Below are 24,793 nucleotides of genomic sequence, written 5' to 3' on the forward strand. Positions count from 1 at the left end.
TATCATCCATCCTATCATACTCCCATACCAAATCTTTAGGACATACAGTATCCTCAGAGGCTTGAAATGGATACCAAGTTTTCAAATAATAAAAAAATATTGCTGATAAAATCATTACAAGACTCAAAAAGCACAACAGTTTCTTGGCTTGGATCTTAATTTAACTTAAAGACGTTCACAGAGGAGTTTCCTATTGCCTCCTCCCTGCAGTCCCACTGAAAAGCCTCTCAGGAGGATCTGGCGCATGAATAATGTGGTGTAAGGGGCTGCTTGGACAGAAAATCACCCATTATTGGATAATTCTCACTCCCCAGCGGCCTTGTTTCCAGTTGGAATATGTAATTTTAGTAGCTTGTTCATTTTTGTCTATTCATCACAATGAATAGTGATGATGGCTTGTATGTGTGACTAGAACAATGATCCAACATCACAGACAGAACTTCTGAATAATTTCACATTATGTGAGATAAAATCCTTTTCACTTGAGCCTATTCATATGTTCAGCTGTGAGTCATCAAACATATAGAACTCAACTTATGAACATGCATGGGTAAACCAGCCTGAAGGCTCTGAACCAAACAGGAGACCTGCCAGTAAATCCTTCAATCAAAAGAGAAGGGAGAGATGATCCAGTGGAGATATATTACAGACAAAAACAGGAAAAAGGACTCTAATGTTACTGATGAATTCAAGAAAAAATGTTCTCATGTCACTATCATTTCTAAGGAAGCGATAAAATATATCAATGTTCCCTATTTCCTTGGTTTACATAAGTAACAACAGATCTGCAGTTCTAGAGAGCATATTAAGACTTTAGAACAGTTTGACTAGAAGGGGGCAGAATACTGCCCCTCTTTTTACAACCAAAGCATCACAGTGACCCCGCATTATTAAACAAATCAGGAAAGGGGGAGGAACACATCTAAGCTGGCCACTATTTGGAGTGGGATGGTATATCACATGGGCCTTGTTATATGATCCAAGGCAGCCCCTGAGGCTATTCAATTTTAAGACAAAACCACCATTTAGCAGTATGAGTATCAGGCTTATGTGCTTCCTCTTTTCTCCCCTGATATGTGGCAATAGAATACTTCTATACCATTGTTTGCCATTTTGCCTAACTCCAGCAAACTAGGATTACAAATCATGATTTAATCTTGGTTTACAGACAAACCATGGTATGCATAATCCGTAATTTTCCAGATCTGGATGAAACAGCAAACTGTCATGCCAGGCAAACGCCTATCTTTCTTCTCAGGCATTCTAGAGACCTAGTTCCCTTAACTGATTGTAATCCACCCAGAGAACACTGGTTATTGGGCAGAATAGATATGTAATAAATTAAATAATGTCTGCTTCTAAACTAGGAATGGATGTATTCAATTGCCACATATGAGGGAAGCAAAGAGTTGGAGCTCAAGACTTCTGATAATATTTATTTATTTATTGCATTTTTATACTGCCCAATAGCCGAAGCTCTCTGAGCAGTTCACAAAAATTAAAACCATAATAAAACAACCAACAGACTAAAAAAAACAAAAACAAAATACAGTATAAAAAGCACAACCAGGATAAAATCACACAGCAGAAATTAATATAAGATTAAAATACAGAATTAGAACAGTAGAATTTAAATTTTAGTTAAAATCAAGTGTTAAAATACTGAGAGAATAAAAAGCTCTTCGGCTGGCGACGAAAGGAGTACAGTGTAGATGCCAGGCAGACCTCTCTGGGGAGCTCATTCCACAGCCAGGGTGCCACAGCAGAGAAAGCCCTCCTCCTAGTTGCCACCTGCCTCACTTCCTTTGGCAGGGGCTCACGGAGAAGGGACCCTGTGGATGATCTTAAGGTCTGGCCAGGTATATATGGGAGGAGGCGTTCCTTCAATTAATCTGGCCCCAAACCGTTTAGGGCTTTGAATGTCAACACCAGCACTTTGAATTGGGCCCGGACCTGGACTGGCAGCCAATGAAGTTGTAAAAGGACTGGCGTAATGTGGTCTCACCAGTTTTTAGTATTACAGCTTAGTGGAGGTCTTATGGTAGCCTCCACGAACAGAGGCAGAATACTAGCTGCTAGGGAGAAAAAACAGGAAATTATGACAATCACATCTTAATCCTTTCTTCCATGCAAATATTAAAGCACTAGATCTCTCAATGCATATATAAAGCCATGTATACTCACTCAAAGAACACATACTTTTTCATCAGAAATCCTGATTTTATCCACATGCAAATTTAATCCATTAATTGACACTGATTTTAGACCACCTTTAAGGATAGATCCCTCTCAAACACATGATTCCAAATACACTTCTGATAAACAGCCGTCACCAACCACCAACAATGGAATTTCCTCTGATCTTTTCAAACAGATTATGGGCATTTTTCTATAAAGAATTCAATGAATTATCACTGTAGGAACAAACACTTCAAACAGCTACATCTTTAGTAAACACAATGCTGATGTTACAGTTTCCAAATCTGTTTGATTTAGTACCAGGCTTCAGTAAGCAACTGCATTTGAGGGTGCCTTTGTTGGAAGCTAAAACTGCATGGTACCTCTTATTACGTAACTATGGCTGCAATCCTATACACCTGGGCTCGGATATACCAGCCCATGGCATCATTCTAAACATTCCCCAGAATTGCACCATTCTTTCCTTTGCCATTCTTGGATCTCTAAGACAGCTTCCTCATGACATGATCTGCTATTCTGTAGGAGAGAACCTGCCTACCCAATTCTTGTCTCTTTTGAGACTGCTGGTTCTGGAATTGAGTTTGCAGAGGCCACCCATTCTAGAGTCAAACTTGCAGTTTTCATGTTCCAACAAGAGGACATTGCAGCTACATGATGAGCCCCTGAGGGTTTTAAAAAACTACTCTGCATTGAATACCAGGGAAGAAGGGACAGGACCCATAAAGTTTTCAATAGCTTGCATTTAGAAAGCGTAGAAAGCTAATTTTCCCCTTACATCAGAATGTTAGGCTGCATTCAGATATGACGCTAAACCATGGTTTAGCTCTGGAAGAATGTCCCATAGTGAGCCACAGACTTGCATTCTCTCTACTCCCCTCCCTCATTTCAGCTTCTATTTACAATAGCAAATTCAGTTTTCCATTTCATCCCAAATCATTCAATTCTATTCCAAATCCTGTGTTGATATTCTGGATTCTTAAATAACTATGGTTTGCACAAATGGCAAACTTTTTTATGAACTGCCAACAAAACATTCTAATTACAGAAAAAGTAGGAGGGAAAGCAAGGACAGAGTGCACGAGTCTGAGGTCACCACAGAGCAGGTGGGTTGAATGTCTTTTTGGAGCTTTCTGGAGGCACATTCCAGTGTTTGGCAGGATTAAAGGGAGAAGGACTGGTGACCAAAATAAAGAAATGCATGCATATTTTACCTTAAAGGTCTTACTGCCAGTAACTAAACCTTAGCAGATGCATTTCAACATTTCAAAATGGGGGGAAATTGCACAAAAGCCATGAAACCACCAAGTGAAAATTGATTGAGGAAAAGAGATGGGGGAAAGTGGCATGGCCTTCTGGGAACCCCCAGAGGGCCAGTTTGGGAGCCATGCAGGCCAGATGTGGGCCCCAAGCCTCAGGTTCTGCACCCGTGCCATAGGGCATTCATGTAGCACTAAAGACCAGAAAGCTCAGGGTGACCTAGAGATGAAAAACGAAATCCAGGAGGCCTCCAAATGAAGTGTTGTAATAATTGGTGACCGATTACCTCAAGAAAGACTGGATCAATGCATGTTCCAGTCACAACAAAAACTCAAATTTCTAAATGCTCTAAATGACTGTGCCCTAGAACAGCTGGTCATAGAACCAACCAGAGGGGAGGCAAGCCTGGATTTAACCCTAAGTGGTGCTGCCCAGTACAAGATGTGAATGTTGTAGAAACAATTGGAAGCAGTGAACACAGTGCTATCAGATTTCATATGTATTTAAGTAGAAAACTGCCCAGGAAGTCTAACACAGTCACATTTAACTTCAAAAGAGGAAAATACTCTAAAATGAGGGGAACTGGTGAAAAGAGAGTTGAAAGGGAGAATCAAAACTCAGCTAAAAACTTTTCTTTTCCCTATAGCTTTTAAATATTGAGTTTGTTCTGACCCTATACTGTCAGCTTCACCCTACCCGGCGCCTGTTTACATTCTCTTTCCCTCCTTATTGTTTACTACAACTTTATTAGATGCGGCAGGGTCTTGCTATTTACTGTGTAATCTGTACAGCACCATGTACATTGATGGTGCTATATAAATAAATAAATAAATAAATAAATAAATAATAATAAATCCTTGCAAAAAGCATGGAGCTTACTTAAAAGCACAATAATAGAAGCTCAGCTAGAATGTATACCACAGGTTAAGAAAGCTAGCACCAAGTACAAGAGATCATCAGCATGGTTAATAGGTAGTGTCAGGGAAGCTATTAGAGAAAAGAAAGCTTTCTTCAGAAAATGAAGTCTTGCCCAAAAGAGGAAAACAAGCTTGCACAAAAGAGATGCAAGCAGAAAATAAGAGAAGCAAAAAAGCATTTTTAGGGGCATATTGCTAACAATATCAAGGCCAACAACAAAGAATTCTTTAAATATATTAGAAATCGGAAACCAGCTAGGGAGGCAGTTGGACCACTGGATGATAATGAAGTTGAAGGAGTACGAAAGGGGGATAAGGAGATCACTGAGAAGCTGAATGAATTATTTTCATCTGTCTTCAGTGCAGGAGATATAGGACAGATACCTGTGCCTGAAGGAAGTCTGAGGACCTGAGGCAAATAGTGATGACAAAAGAGGAAGTTCTTAACTTTATTGACAAATTGAAAGTTAATATATTACCAGGCCCAAATGATATCCATCCTAGAGTTCTCAAAGAACTCAAATCTGAAATTGCTGATTTTCTAACAAAATAAATATGTAACATGTCCCTAAGATCTGTCTCTGTACCACAGAACTGGAGAACTACCAATGTTACACCAATTTTTAAAAAGGGATCCAGGAAATTATAGGCTGGTTAGCTGTTCCAGGTAAATTGGTTGAAAGCGTTATTAAAGATAAAATCAGTAGGCATATTGAAGGACAAGCCCTGCCAAAAATGAATCAACGTGGCTTCCACAAAGTCCTGACTCACTAACCTTTTAGAGTTCTTTGAGAGTGTCAATAAACATTGGACAAGGATGATCTGGTAGACATTTTTTACTTGAACTTCCAAAAGACTTTTGACAAAGTCCCTCACCAAAGATCCCTGAGCAACCTTAGCAGTTATGGAATAAGAGGAGATGTCCTCTTAGGGATTAGTAACTGGTTAAAGAACAGAAAGCAGCGAGTTGGAATAAATGGTAAATTCTCCCAATGGAGAGATGTAAACAGTGGGATCTCATAGGGATCTGTATTGGGACCAATGCTTTTCAACTTATTCATAAATGATCTGGAATTAGGAGTGAGCCATGAAGTGCCCAAGGCAAGACTTGATAGAGGTGTACAAAATTATGCATGGTGTGGAGAAAGAGGATAGGGAGGCATTTTTCTCCCTTTTTCATAATACTAGAACCTGGGGCCATGTCATGAAGATGATTGGTGGGAGATTCAGGACAGATAAAAGGAAGCACCTCTTCACACAGTACATAGATATACTATGGAACTCACTTCCACAAGAGGATGGCCACTAATTTGGATGGCTTTAAAGGGGGACTGGACAAATTCCTGGAGGATAAGACTATCGATGGCTACTAGTCCTGATGGCTATATGCTATCTCCAGTATCAGAGGCAGTAAGCTGGGGAACATGTGTGGGAGGAAGTCTTGTGGGCTTCTCACAGGCAGCTGGCAGACCACTTATGTGAACAGAATGCTGGACTAGATAGATCCTTGGTCTGATCCAGCAAGACTCTTCTTATGTTCTTAACCATGGAGAAGGGCCATAGCTCAGACGTAGTGAACATAAGAGAAAACATGCATCAGACCAAAGGCCTATATAGTCAGGCGTTCTGTTACCATCATGGCCAATCAGATGCTACTAAGCAGGACATGAGTGTAATAGCATCCTCCTGCTTGTATTCCGTAGCAACTGGTAAATAGAAGCATACCGCCTCTGACACCAAAAGTAATTTATAGCCATTTTGTCTAGTAGCCCCTTCTAGCCTTACCCGCCATGAATTTGGCTAATCCTTTACAGATTATGTCCATGGCCATCACTACGCCCTGTAGAAGCAAATTCCATAGTTTAACTTTGTGCTGTATGAAGAAATACTTTGTCTTCCAAGTTCCCATCATTCAGCTTCATTGAACCGTCTCAGGTTTTTGTATTGTGAAAGGAGAAAACGTATCCCTAATCCATTTTCTCCATACCATGAATAATTTTATATGCCTGTATCATGTGTATCATGTCCTCCTCACTTGCCATTTTCTAACCTAAAAAGCCCCAAATGTTGTGACCTTTCCCCATAGAGAGATTTCTCTAGCCCCTTGATATAATTTTCATTGCCCTTTTCTGCAACAAAAATGGCAGAAAATTGTTTACATACAGATTCATTCCCAAGCATCTCCAAGTAGAGCTAGGAAAGACTCTGCCTGAAACCATGAAGAGCCAGTGCCAGTCAGTGTGCAGTGGGATGGGGAACCTTTTGAAGGCTGGATTACCACCTGGTAAACATGGGAAGAGCCATCCCACTCTCTCGCACACCTCTCATTTATCGTGTGAGAATGCCACTGGCTGGATTGTGGGGAGTCAAGGGCCACATTAGGCCCATGGACTAGAGTTTGCCCATCCCTGGTGTAAGCAAAGCTGAGCTAGATGGGTCATGGTCTGACTCCATATAAGGAAGCTCTCATGCTTCTATATTCCTTCCAATAAATTAGTAATACTTTATCTTGTGACTATGAGTACCAACTTTACTACAAGCTGTGTGACTAAGCCACCATTTTTCAGTTGATCATATACTGGGCTCTAACCTTGGTACAAAATCCCAAACAACCCATGAATTCACTAGAATGCATCCGGTCTTTAATTACCCAACTCCAGGTTGTGGTAAGAATGCATGATGCACTCTGAATCCTGATGAAGAACTTGTTGCTATAAAACTGTAATATTGGTACATTATGAATATAAACATTGCCTTTCTGAATCAAAGCAAAACCACCTAGTCCACATTCTGTCTCCACCAGTGGGAACTTACATTTTGGAGGTCAAAAGCACACATTATGGTGATGGTCATTTTATGTCATTTTGCAATGAATCAAAACCACATTGGTAAAAGAACAGACATGGCTGACACCTACCAAAGTACAAACCTATACTATTTTTCGAGGGGGCAACTCAATGTCACTGCAGAGGCCACCATGAGGGAGGAAGCAGCAGCCAGGCATCTTTCCACCGTGCCTGGGCCCAGCTCCAGCTGAGAGCCCCCTCCCTCCTGCTACCAACTGTCACTGCAGAGGCCACCAGTGAGGGAGGAAGCAGCAGCCAGGCATCTTTCCACCGTGCCTGGGCCCAGCTCCAGCTGAGAGCCCCCTCCCTCCTGCTACCAACTGTCACTGCAGAGGCCACCATGAGGGAGGAAGCAGCAGCCAGGCATCTTTCCACCGTGCCTGGGTCCAGCTCCAGCTGAGAGCCCCCTCCCTCCTGCTACCAACTGTCACTGCAGAGGCCACCATGAGGGAGGAAGCAGCAGCCAGACATCTTTCCACCGTGCCTGGGTCCAGCTCCAGCTGAGAGCCCCCTCCCTCCTGCTACCAACTGTCACTGCAGAGGCCACCATGAGGGAGGAAGCAGCAGCCAGGCATCTTTCCACCGTGCCTGGGCCCAGCTCCAGCTGAGAGCCCCCTCCCTCCTGCTACCAACTGTCACTGCAGAGGCCACCATGAGGGAGGAAGCAGCAGCCAGGCATCTTTCCACCGTGCCTGGGCCCAGCTCCAGCTGAGAGCCCCCTCCCTCCTGCTACCAACTGTCACTGCAGAGGCCACCATGAGGGAGGAAGCAGCAGCCAGGCATCTTTCCACCGTGCCTGGGTCCAGCTCCAGCTGAGAGCCCCCTCCCTCCTGCTACCAACTGTCACTGCAGAGGCCACCATGAGGGAGGAAGCAGCAGCCAGGCATCTTTCCACCGTGCCTGGGTCCAGCTCCAGCTGAGAGCCCCCTCCCTTCTGCTGTCACCTGTAACTGCTGAACTTTCCAACTAAGATTGTAGTGCCTGAATTTGCTTTCCTTTTCCCCCTCCTCCTCCTCCCTCCCAATCCCCTTTCCTTTTGTGTCATGTCTTTTAGATTGTAAGCCTGTGGGCAGGGACTGTCAAGAAATACTTTTGTAAGCCGCCATGAGAGCCTTTTTTGGCTGAATGGCGGCATAAAAATACTTAAATAAATAAATAAATAAATGTTGGGCAGAGGGGATTTTAGAGTTTATCATGTACTGAGAGTGGCGTAAAATTCTACTTGTGATTTTAAAAACATAATCTCATAATCTGGTCTGACCATTGAGAAAGTAGTGGAGTAAAAAGGAACACTTTAAAAAGGCCATCTTCCCATCGAGAAAAATCAAAGCAATATTTCTGTTATGCTAAATATTTAATGTAAATAATTACTTCCAAATACCATCATTAGAATCAAATGCCAAAATATTTCTATCACAAAAATAGCATGGAGACAAGGAAGGAAGTGATGGTAGAGAAGAAATTAACATGGAGAATGGGCCACCAGACTTGCCTCCCCCACCCCCCAAAATCAAAACCTTTTAGCAGCACACCAGCACACACCCATCATGCCAAAGGTTAAGTCATTTAGTCAAGTTCAAAGATCTTCAAAGACTTCTTAGATCCAGATAAGCCCATATGCCACAAAAATCCTATGAAAAAGCCATTTCTTTCCAATCTTTTTATGTCTAACTTACAGAACACACACAGATGCTTGGCATCACTCAGCATCCCTGAATTTCACACCAGATAATCAGGGTTCACCAATAAAGATAGTATCTAAACACCCAAGCAATGTCTTTATTCCTTTAGCACTTTGCCCACTTGTGTTTTTTTAAAAAAAAACACCCTGAAAATATCCATAAAAGACTATTCAGTTACTGCACAATAAGTGCTAATTTGCTAATTTCTTCACAGGTAATCAATTAAAAAGTAAAATATTGGATAAAATGACTTGCACTAAATTTAACAGCTGCTCCATAAGCATAATTAGTTTCACAAGGGCCATATGTAATCCAAACAGAGACAGAGTTGAAACAAATAAAGCAGATTTTAAAACAAGTTTGAGAAAATCTGCATTTAATTAGCAGGTGGGCACTACAACTGCATAACGTTTTTATACATTTGTATTTATGAAGTGACAGAAGATCTAAGGGCTTTTTAAAATGGCGTTTATTGTTCGAATGAGAACTGTTTTGCTGCATACTAAAGTGATTTAAGTCCTTATAGCTCTGCTTTGAAAAAATCATAAATGGTGAAAGAAAACATGTGGAAAACTGTAAAACTAGAAAGAATTTGCGACAAAAAACAGATACACATACCATAACCAAAAGGAAACTACACTTAATTAAATGTACACTACATCTGGAATATCAGCCTAATAAAACGTGAAACTACTAATTTTCATTGTTCTATAGGAAATGAGGTCAGTGTCATTTAGCATTCACCCAATTATATTACTCTAACACACTAAAACACCATTTAATCTTTAAAAAATATCATAGTTGAAAAAATATTAATATACACTTTTCAGAAGTGGAAAGACTATTTGGGTCCTCTTCTCTTCAGTCCACTTCATTCTAGATGACAGCTTAGGCAAGAGATATAAAACACAAGAGCTAGTCTTAAGATGGCAAATGTTAACATTAAATGATTTATGTTCACTTGAAAATAGCACCCACCCACAAATCAGGTTTTCAAAAGTTTTTAATTTTTATGAACAAAATGATCTATAATACAAAGTTTCTAATTATTTAAAAAAATTGTTCAAATCGATATGGCAACGAGTTAGACAAATGAAGTGCCAACAACAGAGACACACAGCTTATTTTCTACTCAATGATTTCTCTGCAGGGAGCTCACAGTGTTGCTCCATGTAAAACACTGTGAATTAATTCAAAGCTAGCTCAAGTGCCTCCATTTTCTCACAGCCCATGTTTAACAAACCCTTTGAGCATGGATTGAGGGAAGGGAAGGTCGCAAAACAACCAAATGTAACTGGAATCGGACGTCACAATAACCCAAAATGGATTAAATAAGTCATGATGACTTAATTAACCCATTGTATGTTATTGTGTCATCTGTTGGGAGTTTTTTAAACCCACAATGGTTTATTTGACCAAAATAACCCACTCTGAAAATTTACAGTCTGCAGAGTGGGGTATTTAACCCATCATGGGTTATCATGTTGTGTGGGAGTCACAGTGGGTTATTTTGGTTACCTACAGAGTTGCTTGGCAAGAGCAGTTAAAACTGATGCCATTGCTCTTCTCCAGCCAGCAGATAACTGTTTCCATGACCCTAAGCATTCCCCCCAGCGGTGCACTCTGCAACCACCCCAAGTGTCACCAATTCTGTCGAGTAGCAGCAACTGCGCAGGGTTATTTTGCCTTGTGTGCATGCTTGCCAGAGGATGCTGTATATGAAGTTTGTCCCGCACTGTATATCAAGCTTTGTCCAGGGAGTTACAGCCTCCAGCCCTTTTTGGCAAAAAGGTGCTTTCGCTTGCATGGCTTTGTCAGTGAGCAGGATTTTCAATAGGCCTCGAGTGCATTTCTGCTAGGAGAGGCTGTGTATGAAGTTTTGTCTTGATCCTGTAAACTTCCAAGGGTTTATTTGCACCATCCCTTTTTGGTGCACCCAGGGGTTTCGCTCCTTTGTGTGTAATCAAATAGGCTTTTGGTGACATATCGGATGACTCCTGACTAGAGGAGCCTGTGTATGAAGTTTGGTCCCAATCCTGCACACTTCCAGCACTTTAAAGCCACACACCCTTGTCCAGGTGATGCTGAAGCGCTGAATTAACCTCTCCGCTCTCACTGGAATATTGTGGAAGGTTAAAACAGGCTACTATGATGTTGTCAATGGGTGAAACAGTGCCCCTGCTGGGGCAGAAGGACTGCAGCTGGACAGGAGGTGAGGGTGACTCATATTATGCAGAGTACTTTAATAAGCTATGCACAGTAATTTATCTGTCTGATAACAGTAGCTTGTTTTCAAAATAAGCCACTGTGAGTAGTTTATTAATCCATCATGGTTTAAAGTGACGTCCGAACACAGTCTCTGTGTGTTGCTCATTCCCAAAGCCAATTCCACATGGAACAATACCATGATTATTATTAAAAGGCATTCACCCATACTGTTAGTAAGCAAAGCTTCTGTCTGAGATACATTTAAGTTTGCATAAACCAATTCAGTAGCAACCTACTCATGCATTCATCAGTCAATGTTGAACATTTCATTTCCAGCTCTGAAAGTATGAAAAGTATAGTGTAGAGCTATTCACAATGTGGCAGCATTCAGGTCCACATCTCTCTCCCTCTTTCCTGTGCTTGAAAATATCCTACCTGGACATGCAAACAGAACAGGCATGCATTCTGCATCAATGCCTCACTCTTATTTCTGTGCTTGAAAACCCAATTATTACCTATTCTCCAGTCACTCAACGTTTCTTGTCTATAGAGATAATCCAGCAAATACCTTATACAAGAGAAAGTAAGCAGTTTTTCTGAATGTGTATAAGCTCTGCAGAAGTAGGCTAAAGCTGCCAAGGAAAATCCCTCATTGACTGTAATCCCTCATTGACTGTAAATGCACATGCAAAACTGTACCTAGATTAATTTGATTACTGCAAATTTAAAAATATTTTATTTTAATTTCAATTACAGTTGCCTGCCATCAAAGAATTTCTATGCTGATAACACTGTTTTACAAATAATAGGTACCTCTCTTGATGTTATCCATCTCTTTCAAGATTTTCCAAACAATAACCGATACGTGTCATTATGGGAAACTTGAAACGTCACTAATATTGAGATTTTGCAATATTTATTGTTGGACACACAGAGTTGGATACAGATTAGACATATTTAGAGTAGACCCATTCAAATCCATAGGACATGTTAGTCATAAGTCACAAGTCCTATGGATTTCAATGGGTCTTCTCCAAGTACAACTACAACTGGACCCAACCCACAATACGAAATAAAATTAGCAAAATAACACTTTAAAATATAAAATTGTTAGGGTATGATTTCTAACCCCAATCCATAAATCAATAGTTTACTGCATTTTACAAAACTCAGCATATTTAAAATGCTTAATGAAGACCTAAAGACAGTAGTGTATACTCTGGTAACTTCAAGGCTACACTTCTGCAATGCGCTATATATAGGGCTACCTTTGGGCCTAGTCCGGAAACTTCAACTAGTTCAAAATATGGCAGCCAGATAGGTCACCGTTACACCTAGGGATGACCATATTACAAGAACTTTAAAATCACTACACTGGCTGCCAATTAGTTTCTGGGCAAAGTATACAGTGTTGGTTATTACCTTTAAAGCCCTACTTGGGTCCAGGTTACCTGCAGGATCACCTTCTCCCATACAATCTGCCTCACACACTCAGGTCCTCTGGGAAGAATTTACTTCAGTCAGCCAAAACTAGGCTGACAACTATTACCCAGAGGACCTTCTCTTCTGCCGCTCCCAGACTATGGAATGGCCTGCCGGGAGAGATCCACCAGCTTAATAGTCTTTCTGAATTTAAAAAAAGGTGTAAAGACGGATCTCTTCCGGCAGGCCTACCCAGTCGAATTTTAAACTGTCTTAAAAGATTCTAGGATTTTAATAATGTACTGGTTTTATGTTTTTAATCAGTTTTATGCATCTTATATTTTGTATTCAATGTTGTTCCATGCCTTGATCCGGAGGGAGAGGCGGGTAAGAAATAATAATAATAATAATAATAATAATAATAATAATAATAATGAACATTTTAGTGTTCTCCTTGATGAATACTGAATGGAGCTTCTGCTTGCCATCCAAGCCTCCCCTCACCACCCCTTGCACCTCCTCTTACCACCCCATGCATCTCCCCTCAGCATCCAATCCCCACTTACTTGACCACAACAGCAGGAGGCATTCCAACGCAGCAACAGGAAGAAGCGTTCCCATACCTCATGCCACTCGGTTGTAGAACACACACCGTGCATACAAAAACATCTAGTTTCAATTCATGTAGGGTGGCTCTGGAGAGCCACGCCAGTGGTTGTAGACAGTCATAGCTGAAGGCCAACAGCCTGACTCTGTCTAAGGCTGCTTCCCAAGCTCCTAAGTGCCTGGAAGCTGGGGAATGACGAGAATATAGCGTCTCTTCCCTCAGAGATTCCTCCCTTCCCCCACCTCCTGTTCATCACAATGATGGATGTTTTACTAGCACCTAATGAAGAACTGCTGGTAGTTACGGAATTATTTCCATTTTTCTCATACTATGGGAATACCTATTCTACCCACTAGTGTGTTATGGTAGTTTCCATGGAATCTGAACATCACCTACCTACAAAAGACTTTTAACAGTCTCCTAGAAGTATAAATCACACTTTGTGGTAACCTGCATTAGTGTCTGAAACCTAATACATGTTTGAAAGATACATGTCTTACAGGATATGCGTAACTAAGGCATTGATTAAAAAGTATGGAAAATTATTGTTTAGCGAAAACACAAAGAAGATTTCATAAGAACCTAAGACCAGCTGGATCTGATAGAATATTCACCTAATACCAGCATCCTGTTTCCCACAATGGCCAATCAAATGGCTCAGGAAGCTCAAAAGCAAGGCATGAAGACAATAGCTGCTTAATTTTTAAAGTGGATACTACATTCAAATATTATGTAGATACAGTAAATAAATAATCTCCTTATACATTAACCCTTCTGCTTTTTAAAAATATTTATTTTATTTACAGTATTATTATGCAATCCTTAAGCAAAAAGACTCCCAGAGCAGCTTACATATAATCAATTAAACAACAGTCCCCACCCACAGGTTTACAATCTGAAAAGATATGACAATGAAGGAAAAAGGGAGGAGGAGGAAAGAGGGGGAAGTTTTGGAGGGGACTGGAGGAATCCGCCTGCTGGAATGGCTGATGGTGCTGACAATTGAGGGGAAAGGCACCTTCATGAGGGAGGGCTTTCCGCGGGGCTGATGGAATGGCCCTGCTCTCCTTCTCATCCCAGGCTGCTAGAATTGCAATACCCAAGTAGTAACCCAAGATCTTTGTGAATGACAACTAGTGCTGACTGTCTCATAGTCCTGTGTTAGACCAACCTGCTCGCTCACACAATGAACTACAGTGGGCTCCCCATATCTGTTGATCTGTATTATCTTCAAGTAATAATTTTAGAAACAAAAGATCCTACAGGAAATATCCCTTTGTGCCCAGTACCTGATTCATGACCCCATGTGTTGATCCAAAGGTCCATACAGCCTGATTTTACCCTGAGCCTTGTTATAGTCTTTAAAACTAGTGGGAAACTTGTGGGAAGTTGCCCTTCATATCAAAATGCAGATCTTTTATACAACACCTCATGTGCTAAAGATATTTTGTCAACATATAGATTTCATCTCAACTGCAGCCTAAATAGGACTTATAACTCCTGGCAGTGTACAACCTACTGTAAGAAATACTTCCATTGCCAAAATAGAATGCACTTATTGAAAATACAGTCCATTAAAATATAGTTCATTTATTGATAACCAAATATCTTACATCATCCAGAATAATGATCACATTTATCTTAAGATTTACCTCTGACATCATATTAATACCAGCTCGTGCAGAAAACCAGCTGGTATTGGTACAATTGTTATATTCAATCTAACATACTAAGCAACAACAATGATAGATTGTAAAATAATCTATTGGTTATGTCAGGCTGGACCACAGCATGATTAAAATATAATCTCACAAATACCTTAGGACAAAGTGGTTATCCCTTGTTGTGCTTTTAAAGCCATTCTACAAATTATGGGTTGGATCCAGGGGGCAAGTAGAAGCTAATTTTCCTACTCCTTCCCCTCACCCCCAGGCCACAGAACTGTTCCCTTGAAGTTTGGGGACCCTGCTGAGTAGAGCGGGCAGTAGTGAGGGAGCCTAAGGAGAAAGGGAGAGAACACTGCACATCGGCCAGAGGCACCTTCACCTCCACTCATATGCCACAATGTGCCCTTTGCAGAACCCAGGTCTAGTGAAGAGAGGATAGAGCTACCTTCCCCAACCTGGTGCCCTCCCAATCTGCTGGACTACAACTCCCAGAATCCCCTGGGGAGCATAGCTGGAGGGCACCAGGTTGGGGAAGGCTGCTGTAGAGCAAATAGTTGGGGAATATATGGAACAGGTTTGTTAGAGTTTAATCTATTAGTTGACCTTAGTCATGATTTATGTGCAAGTTACAAAGGCCTCACCACATTTTTAAAGTGTCATTTTAAAATATACAAAGATTTATTTATCATATTTCCTTCAAAAAGAGTCATATAATGTTAATCTTATGTTTTAATATAAATTAAGTATATTTATCACAACAGAAAGGATAATATTGACCTCTTTTATTAAATCTGCAATGTGCTTCACTGTTGTTTGCTTAAAGTTATATGAATGGCTTATGTATCTTGACAACATCCCACAGATGGTCATGATTACGTTTAACAGGACAATGCACTCATTGAAAACTTTTACAGATGCTTTCCTAATGGGATGTCACATCAAATCTGATAAAGTACAATAAAATAACTATATACTAATTAGGTCATAGTGAAGAAAACATTTGAACTCGACATTCCAATATTCACAAATTAATTCTCAAGTCATTAACATTTATGTATGAGTTTTTAAACTCATTTGTACATAAAGTGTAGATATTATATAATTCTACCTGTATAAGACGTCCTTGAATGTGTGTGAGAGTGTGTAGCTGTCAACATCTTGGATATGGATGGCTCTAACTACAGAACTCTGATAAACGTCAGAATTCAATTTGACTGCTTTTTGCTTCCACTCTTAATGCTTAATGACTAATTCCATAGAGATATCCTTGAAAGCCCTAAAATGTTGTCCTTGGGTAGAAACTTTCACTCACCAATCAATTGGAAGCAAATTAGATGGCTGTGTTGAAATGCACTGCACTGTTTAAGCTAACAAATGAATGAAGAAAGGTAGTATATGGGAACATATGCCACTACACTGAAGTTGTTAAAGGGTCTGTTGCAAGAATATTTGGTTTCCAGTGAAGTTAATATGGCATAAGAAGGGACAGTGATGAAAGAATACCAAGTCATATGGAAATCCAAATATAGTGACAGACACAATTATTTTACTAATTGCTAATGAATACAGTAAAGTGATTTCAAAAAGCAAAACTTTGCTTGGACTACTTCAGGTTTTGACCTCTGTATGAGCAAATGCATTTCAAACTGAAGCCCACCAAAATTGATTAACGGCGCCAGCCAAGGCCAGCATGTAGTTGAAGCATTTTCCATCTATCCCATGGCCCCAAGGATGGTTAAATGAACCTTAAAATGGCTACAAACAGCTCAATGACTACACAGAGTCCTGCCAATTAGAAATAATTAGGCAGTCATTTTGGTGGTAAGTCTTTTTAAGTGCATACATAATGATGCAATGATGCTTATTAGCGATCTCGTATGAGCTATGCTCAAACAGCCTGAAATAATTATGCAACTATCACAAAGCCTTGCAAATCTCTGTACTTCACCTTAATGCATTTAAAAAACCACTTCATTACCTCCAGTAATTAATCCTCCATTAATTGCAGGAAAAGCCCAGTTTACCATGCTTCGTTTCTAATTATCTTATAAATAGTTATGGTTCTAATTAATGTGTTCATTAAGCTGAATATCTTTCTCAAACCACACTCAGAGCAAAGGTTCCACTTTTGAGAGAAAAGGCCTAACTAGCCATAAGGTGAAGCTATTTTGGATGTATTTGCTTTTATTTTAGTATATTCAACCTCCTAATTGGCATTTAAAATCTAATTTGGAAGAAATTTGAGAAGCCTATATAGGGAAAGGTGGTTCTCCCCCCGCCCTCATCTCCAATCAAAAAGCTTAACAGATTTAATAGACAAACTTTTAGCATATATTTGATATAGATATGTAAAAATGGGGGAAAATATAACTGCATATCAGTTTATAAAATCAAGTGTGTTTGTCGTGTGTAACACACTTGATTTTATAAACTGATATGAACATTTCACATTCTTATATGATTAGATAAAATTACATTATTTATCTAATCCCACTACAAACTGGGACCAGAATAATACTGAAGCCGAAGCCCCAGACCAAAGACCACCATCAGACCCACAGGAGCCTGAGCCTTCCGGGGAGGTAGTTGCAGGACCATCCCTGCCAGGAGAAAGGGACTCTGCCTCTGAGGCAGAGGCTGAGCATCCCCCTGACCCCCGGGAGCAACATCGCCTCAAGCGACTGGTGAGTAAGGCTCCTGTGCAACAGAGTGCTTGCTTGCAGAAAACGTCTCCTCAGGGAGAAAGGGTCTCCTCAGGAGTAAGACTCTGAAATGAGAGCTTTGATTACTGCAGCTGAGCTCTGGGTGGGGTCCAACAGGCTTTGGGCCTAAAATCCTGTATTTGGAATCAGCCAGCGTTGGAACAACTTTAGTCCATCCTGCTTTATACCCTGTTTACTGATCTTTTGGATGGCCAACTGACTCTGCCTCCGGACTGTGTAAAGTACTGACTGTTTATGGTGTTTTGACCTTTGCCTGTTATTGTGACTGCTATTGTTACTGCCTGACCCTCTTGACTGATTGACTGCATGTGCTCTGACCTCATCTTGGATTGATCATCCCTCTGTATATACCTGATCTGCACCTAGAGCATCCTACAGCCCAAGCAGGACAGCTTAGTATAAGTAGCATTGTGGCAGCAGATGTAGGTCCCAGTTCAGCAATATCAACCTCTTCACCTTTATCTGTCCAAGTTATGGTGGAAGTAGCAGCTGTTTTCCTCTCTCTCTTCCAAAGAGAGCAACTGTTTAGATGCTCTTGATGCAAGAGAAAGGTGAGGTCCAAAAAAGCTCTTTCCTGTGAGATGCAAGACTATCCCATTCACAGATAACACGCTTAAAAGTCCTAAACTATCTGCACCAAAAGAAGAGTCTCTTCATAGATACACTAGTGTTACAGGATGGGTTCACTATTCCAAGGGATTTTCCGCTCATTCTACATAAGCAGAAAGAGAATGACTGCATGAGCCCTGAGTATTCTGTAGAAATTAGACTGGATGGGGTTCCACCAGAGGGGTGGTTACAGCTTATGTCCCTCCCTGCAGAGTTAAGCCCCTGCTTCAAATAGGGTTCATGTAACAAAAAGGCTAATAGAAAAGCCACAACAAAATACGGGAAACATACCAAATTACATTAAGCTCACATGTCTCAGTGGCAGAATATGCTTCGTAGGAAACCTTTTCTTCAAACTTAAGAGCAACCAGCTATACAGGATTCCCTGCATCGTTCAGGGTGGCCACTGAAGCACCACGGGGGTCCTCTGGGGGCACAGAAGTTCCATCACTGAAATACCGAGATGGTACTGAGCCCCAGCATCAATTAAAGACCTGAGCTGGCCAGCTTTCTAATGTAGACACCTCCAGGGTCACACTTCTTCTTACTGCATCATTTGTTATTTCCTTCTCCTGCAAGAGAGAAGGGTCTTTTTATCTGGCTGGACACAAAAGTGCCACGTGGCTCATTCCACTGCCTCCTGAGCAGGCCACTGAATACAGCTATGACATTCTTCCATGCAGTATCCACCTGGAAGCTCAGTAACTCCCTGGATATCAGGTGGCTCTCCATCGATCCAACAGGCCTCCCAGGGCAGTAAGCACAATGAAGAGGGAGTGTCTGACTTTTTCCCGCTACAACTAGCAAAACAGAACCACCTTTTATGGCTTCCAAACCTGAAGACTGCTTCCTAATGTAAGCCTCCCTAAAGGATATATCCAGATGTAACCATGCCTATCTCCTCTTCAAACCATGTTCACTTGAAAGATTATTTATGTATTTATTTAAAGTATTTCTAAACATCAGCCTTCAATAGGACAAACAAGAATGCTCAAGGAGGAAGGTTGCATTACAGCAGCTCAATTAGGCTGCCAGAAAAACCTGAAATAGATTTTGAGGAGTCTGTTCTCTTGTTCTGTCTGGCATTCCCTTCCTTCCCTTGCTGGGAAAACTGAAGATCGGAGGGGGGGGGGGCAAGAGGAGAAGCCACACCAAAACCATAGAGCAGTCAGAATCAACATTACCATTTATTTTTGTTGTTGTTATTGTTATTATTATTATTAATTGCATTTATATCCTGCCTTTTTTCCTCCAAGGAACCCAAGGCAACATACATAATCTTCCTTCTTTCCATTTTATCCTCACAATAACCTGGTGAGGTGGGTTGGGCTGAGAGTCTATGACTGGCCCAAAGTCACCCAGTGGGTTTCCATGGCTGAGTGGGGACTAGAACCTGGATCTCCAAACTCCCAGTCCAACACTTCAGCCACTACACCACACTGACTCATTTAAAATACTTCGGTAAATAACAATTCTTAGTGTGGCACCAAAAAGACTGTAATGTCAATGCAAGACATACTTCTTTTGGATTCATGTTCCAAAGTTGGTGCACCACTACAGAACACACCCTCCTACTTCTAGGTACTTAAAGAACCTCCTCTACAGAAGGAACTTGAAGAATGGCCTCTGAAGTTCTTAAGGCATAGACAAGCTTGCATGGGAAGAGTCATGTGGAATGTTTGTTTCCTTCTACTCCATATCCATTATTGGACCATCACACAGCTCTTCATGAGGTGCAGCTGCCTGGAATACTGTGCCCCAATATGTACTCATTCCTATAATTGTCCAGCCAAAAGTCCCAATCACCTCCCACACCATCTGCAAGCTGGTCTTTCTAGTTACTCAACAGCACCACAGACCCAAACCAATATAACCCATGAATACTAATGTGTTTTCTGCTGGAACAGGCAGAGTGGAGAAGTAGGTGTATATTCTCAATCCTTTGGTGTTGTGAATACTAATTATTTCAGGATTATAAAGTAAATAAATTCTACTACCTATCAAACTACTTAAATATAATTTTCAAACCTTAACAACCATTACGGTAAGGTTTATAAAATACAATTTTGTTTTCTTTGTCAATATTTAACACAACGAGATTGTAGCAAAACTTCATACAAATAAAAAAACAGAATTCTGACCTCCTCCTCCTCTTGCTGTGCACCTTTCCGGAGAAGTCCTGGTAAATTATGGTTTTGCTGATTTTGTCGGTCCTGACAACAATATATCTAAGCACAGTATAATTCTGGTTCAAATATTCCATTAAAAACTACAGGCCTATAACATGGGTGTCTATTTGAATCAACTTCTGTGAAATTTTATAGTGTGTCATTTGGCTTTTGAGAGCTCTCAGGGGACAGTTAAAAGCACCATTAAGTGACAATATTATGTTGCAGTACAATACCTTGCCATATTGCCTATTCTTTGGTTACAGAAATACTTCTTTGATAATAATTTTGCTACTTTTATCTCAATACTCACAAAATGATTTAATGTTTAAAACTTACACTTAATTTACTATACAGATAACATGCAAAATTTAGGTTTACTAAATATTTAAAATTTCAATAACAGATATACATAAATTATTAATGTGATATATAGCTAAAATAGTAATAGTAAAGTAATGGATAATAACTATTTCTAAGACTGGTTCTTCCCTGAGTAAAGTACATCATACTCTGTATTACAACAAATGTTTTATCTTTGATTCAGATGTTATCAGGATAAGATTGATTTAAATCACTAATTTCACCAAGGAAAGTGGTAAATTTCTCATTTAAATAAAATTTCCAACTCTCTAGTTCAGTGGTTCCCAATTGGGGGTCCGTGTAACCCACCCAGGGGGTCCATGGCACCATTCACATATTCACCATTCATTTCTGGAGTCCACTGACAATGAATTCCTACCAGAAATTAGATATAACTTCAATGAGCACCTGTGACTAGTTTCAGAGATTACTTCCCTGCACCTAATCCTGAAAACTCATGGATAAGGAATCCTTTTGAATGTGGTGGTGTACAACTAACAACTCTATCTGCGGAAAACCAAGATGCACTTGTTGACGTGACTTGTGATGGTTCACTGAAATCATTTTTCAAAGAATATAGACTGGACCAATTCTGGGTGACGGTTTTTCCTGATTATATGAAGTTAGGTGAAAAAGCTTTGAAAAATCTAGTTCCCTTTTGTTCGACATATCTTTGTGAACAAACATTTTCAACATTTTGTTATATGAAGAACAAGCATAGAAATTAGCTCGATGTTGAAATATTTAACCGGATTTGGAAGGGATTGTTTGGGACAAAAAGAGGCATGATTTCTCCCATCACATTTATGTTTAGTAGCTGCTAGAAATGTCATAATGTTTTCAATTGTAAACTAGACATTAGTAAAACTAAATTTGTCTTAATATTCCTAACTAAATCATTGTCATTTTTGCGTGATAATATCACAAATATCACACATTTTATGGTCTGTTCTTTAGTATACCTAAAATCCTTTGCTTATTAGGGGCTACCCCTTATTTTCTCCAAAAAATTGCTTCGCACAGGTAACTGCCATAGAGATAACATTTTTTTCAAAAGTAGGGGGTCCATGGCTTGGCATTTGAAAAACAAGGGGTCCGCAGTACTTAGCTAATTGGGAACCACTGCCTAGTTCATGTATTTCTTGAACTAGCATTTTGTTTATTTATTTATTTATTTAACTCATTTATATATTGCTTCCCAAGAAAAACAATTGAAGCAGTGAACATATTGACATCAACATTAAAATATAACAGTAAAATACAATAATAAAATAATAACTAATCAATAATAAAACTAGCACTTTAACAAGCTGGGGCATACCTGAGGGAAAGCCCACGTAAAGAGATGTGTCTTAAAGAGACATCAAAACTGTAGATGTCTATCTAACGTCAATGGGGAGTGCATTCCAGATGGCAGGTGCTGCGACAATAAATTTCCTATTAGTAGTGTTCCTATAACAAACTTAAGGACCATGCAGCACCATCAAAAGTGCTCCTTCTGAGGATCACAAAGGTCAGGCAGAACATAAGGGACAAGGCGATCCCTATGGCAACCTGGTCCCAAGTTATTTTGCTCAGTAACTTTTTGGTAGCCAGTGCAATTCTTTTAGCAAAGATGCTGTCGATAGGGGGTCCATTAGCAGCCTCGTAGCTGCATTCTGAACCATCTTCAGGTTCTGGACCAAGCCCAAGGGTAGCCCCACATAAAGTTCATTACAATAATCCATTCTTGAGGTTAACAATACTTAAACCAACATGGCCAAGCCATCACAGCCCAGGAATGGCAGTACCTGGTGTACCAACTGAAGCTGGTAAAAAGCACTCCTAGGAACTGAAGCCACTTGAGTTTCCACTGACATAGATGGAAGTAGAAGAACCCCCAAACTATGCACTTGTTCCTTTAAAGGGAGTGCAACTCCATTCAGAACAACCTACATACAGTAATTCCATCTTGTCAGGATTCAAATTCAATTTACTAGCCTTCATCCAGTCCACCACTACATCCAAGCCTGCACACCCACACCTGATTCAGATATTACAGAGAAATAGAATTGGGTGTCAACCACATATTGATGATATCTTGCTCCAAATCCCTGAATAATTGCTCCCAGGTTTGATTGATTGATTTTAAATCTAGGGGATGTAAATCTTTGATTTAAATGATGGTTTAAATCACCAAGAGAAAACCCTGAGTTAAATCAAGTTTGCAGATGATAGTAGGAATGTTTCAGCAAAGAAGTCTAACGTGCCAGAGGCACAACTCTACATCCCTTTCAAACCCATCAAGGGATAGGAGATTGCTTCCAGAAGTTTTTCATTTGGAGTGAAATCAAGTAGGTGCAAAGAGTGGTTCCAAGTCACTATTATCATATCACACCTAGAAGATTTTGGCTTGAATCCCAAGTTGCTTCTCCATTCACACAAGGGGAGAGACCGTTTCCAGCAATTACCCTTCCATCTACATCCCCCTGCACCGTATCCTACATTTTACTAAGCCCTAAGCAAATTCTCAGGGAGAACAAGCTGATGAAGAGGATCAACATAAACTCTGTTCCACCCACAGAAGGAAAATTAAAATAAAGGCCTCTGCCTTTTATTCTCAGCTACTTCAGTCATCACTTCTGAGTGGCTTTCAGAAATGAGCAGATTACAACTGTCTTAGATTAAACAAACTAAGTGAACCTCTCTGTTTCAAAGTGTTTGAGTGATCTCTGAGTGGGCATTAGGCTTGTGAAAACTTAACTTTTGAGAAAACTGTTACCTTCAAAACTCATCAGAAATAAAGAATATATTGTTTACTTTATATCTGTCTCCTTCATTTTTTAATATTTATTTTTGGGTACTTGTTACAGCTACATCATTCCTCTTGTTCTCTGCCCTCACACCTCACTTAGATTTGGTGGTGCCTGCCTCTTTTCTCCCTAAACAAAACAGGTAGGAGAGGCCACATTCTTCCTATGGTGTGTCCTTCTGCCAGATCTCCCTTCAGCCCCAGCGGTAGGGAGTATTTATTTATTTATTTTTGCATTTCTATACCACCCAATAGCTGAAGCTCTCTGGGCAGTTCACACAAAAAATTAACCATAATTTGGAATATTCTCAAAAACGTTGTCATCTTATATCCATCCAGTATATCCATCTTTCCCTTCAGGCAACAGGAGCAACCATCACCAGAGTAAACAAAGAGCAGAGCCAATACCTGGTTGGCATGAGGTGCTGCTGGCAGCTTGAATTGACTCCTAGCACTGAGCAACAGGTTTTGGCAATGATCTGTAGCCATTGGTACAATCTGTATTGACAGCCAGATGAAAAAAGCCTGATTCCTTCTTCTAGAGGCCAATGCAAGCAGTTATGGCACTACTTCTATGCATTTTGTCACTGAATGCTGCTTTAGTAGAAATCTAACCATGTATTCAGTACATTGACACTTTGATTATGGATATTAATTAAAGAAATTGTAATGTCAGCCTAGGCATATCTCTCCAGTATGAAGTTCACCATGTCTTTGCCATTCAAGTCAAATGAAGTTGAAAGAGGATGGGGCTGAAAGAAACAAGAGACACAGTGCAAGGGTATTGTGATATGTGGTTATTATTTTTATTACGTTAGTCTTCTCATCTAGAATGAAAGCAATCAAAATGTTCTTCTACTGTTCCTAAGAAGCTTTTTCAAAGAAAAACTATAAACCTAAAACAGTCTGCAAGTAAGTATCTCATTACTTACAGAGTGCACCTGGAGAGCTGATAAAATAAAAATGCAATTATGATAGTTACTTAGCAGTATTCAGCACCAAATTAACAGTACTTATGTTAATATCATTTTTAGCTTTTTAATACCAATGAAAGGCATCAAAGCAGGTGTCACTAGTAGCTATCTGGCCTTATTGATAACTTAAGAGTCCTTGACTGTTTCTTATGAAGCTTAATTTCCCGAAGCAGTCAATTAGATCTTGTTAATACCCTCATTGGTGGGTTACTGCTCAGGGATATCATGTAAACTTTTGCTTTACCCCTTTATTATGTTATTGCATTCAAGATGGCAACCTTTTTCTGATGTCCTTTGAGAATATTCCAGATTATGGTTAAATTTCTTTTTTGAAGGAATCTTTATGTTATAACCTTTTAA

The 24,793-nt window shown here is 40.1% G+C and overlaps 1 protein-coding gene across 3 annotated transcripts in view; it reads right to left on the reverse strand.

Moving 5' to 3' along the window:
• The window catches only part of RSRC1 (arginine and serine rich coiled-coil 1), a 228,639-nt gene that overhangs the window by 171,967 nt on the left and 31,879 nt on the right, over window positions 1-24,793 (reverse strand). The gene's annotated exons all lie outside the window — the stretch shown is intronic.

This window comes from Elgaria multicarinata, chromosome 8, assembly GCF_023053635.1.
Source record: "Elgaria multicarinata webbii isolate HBS135686 ecotype San Diego chromosome 8, rElgMul1.1.pri, whole genome shotgun sequence".
Lineage (NCBI taxonomy): Eukaryota > Metazoa > Chordata > Lepidosauria > Squamata > Anguidae > Elgaria > Elgaria multicarinata.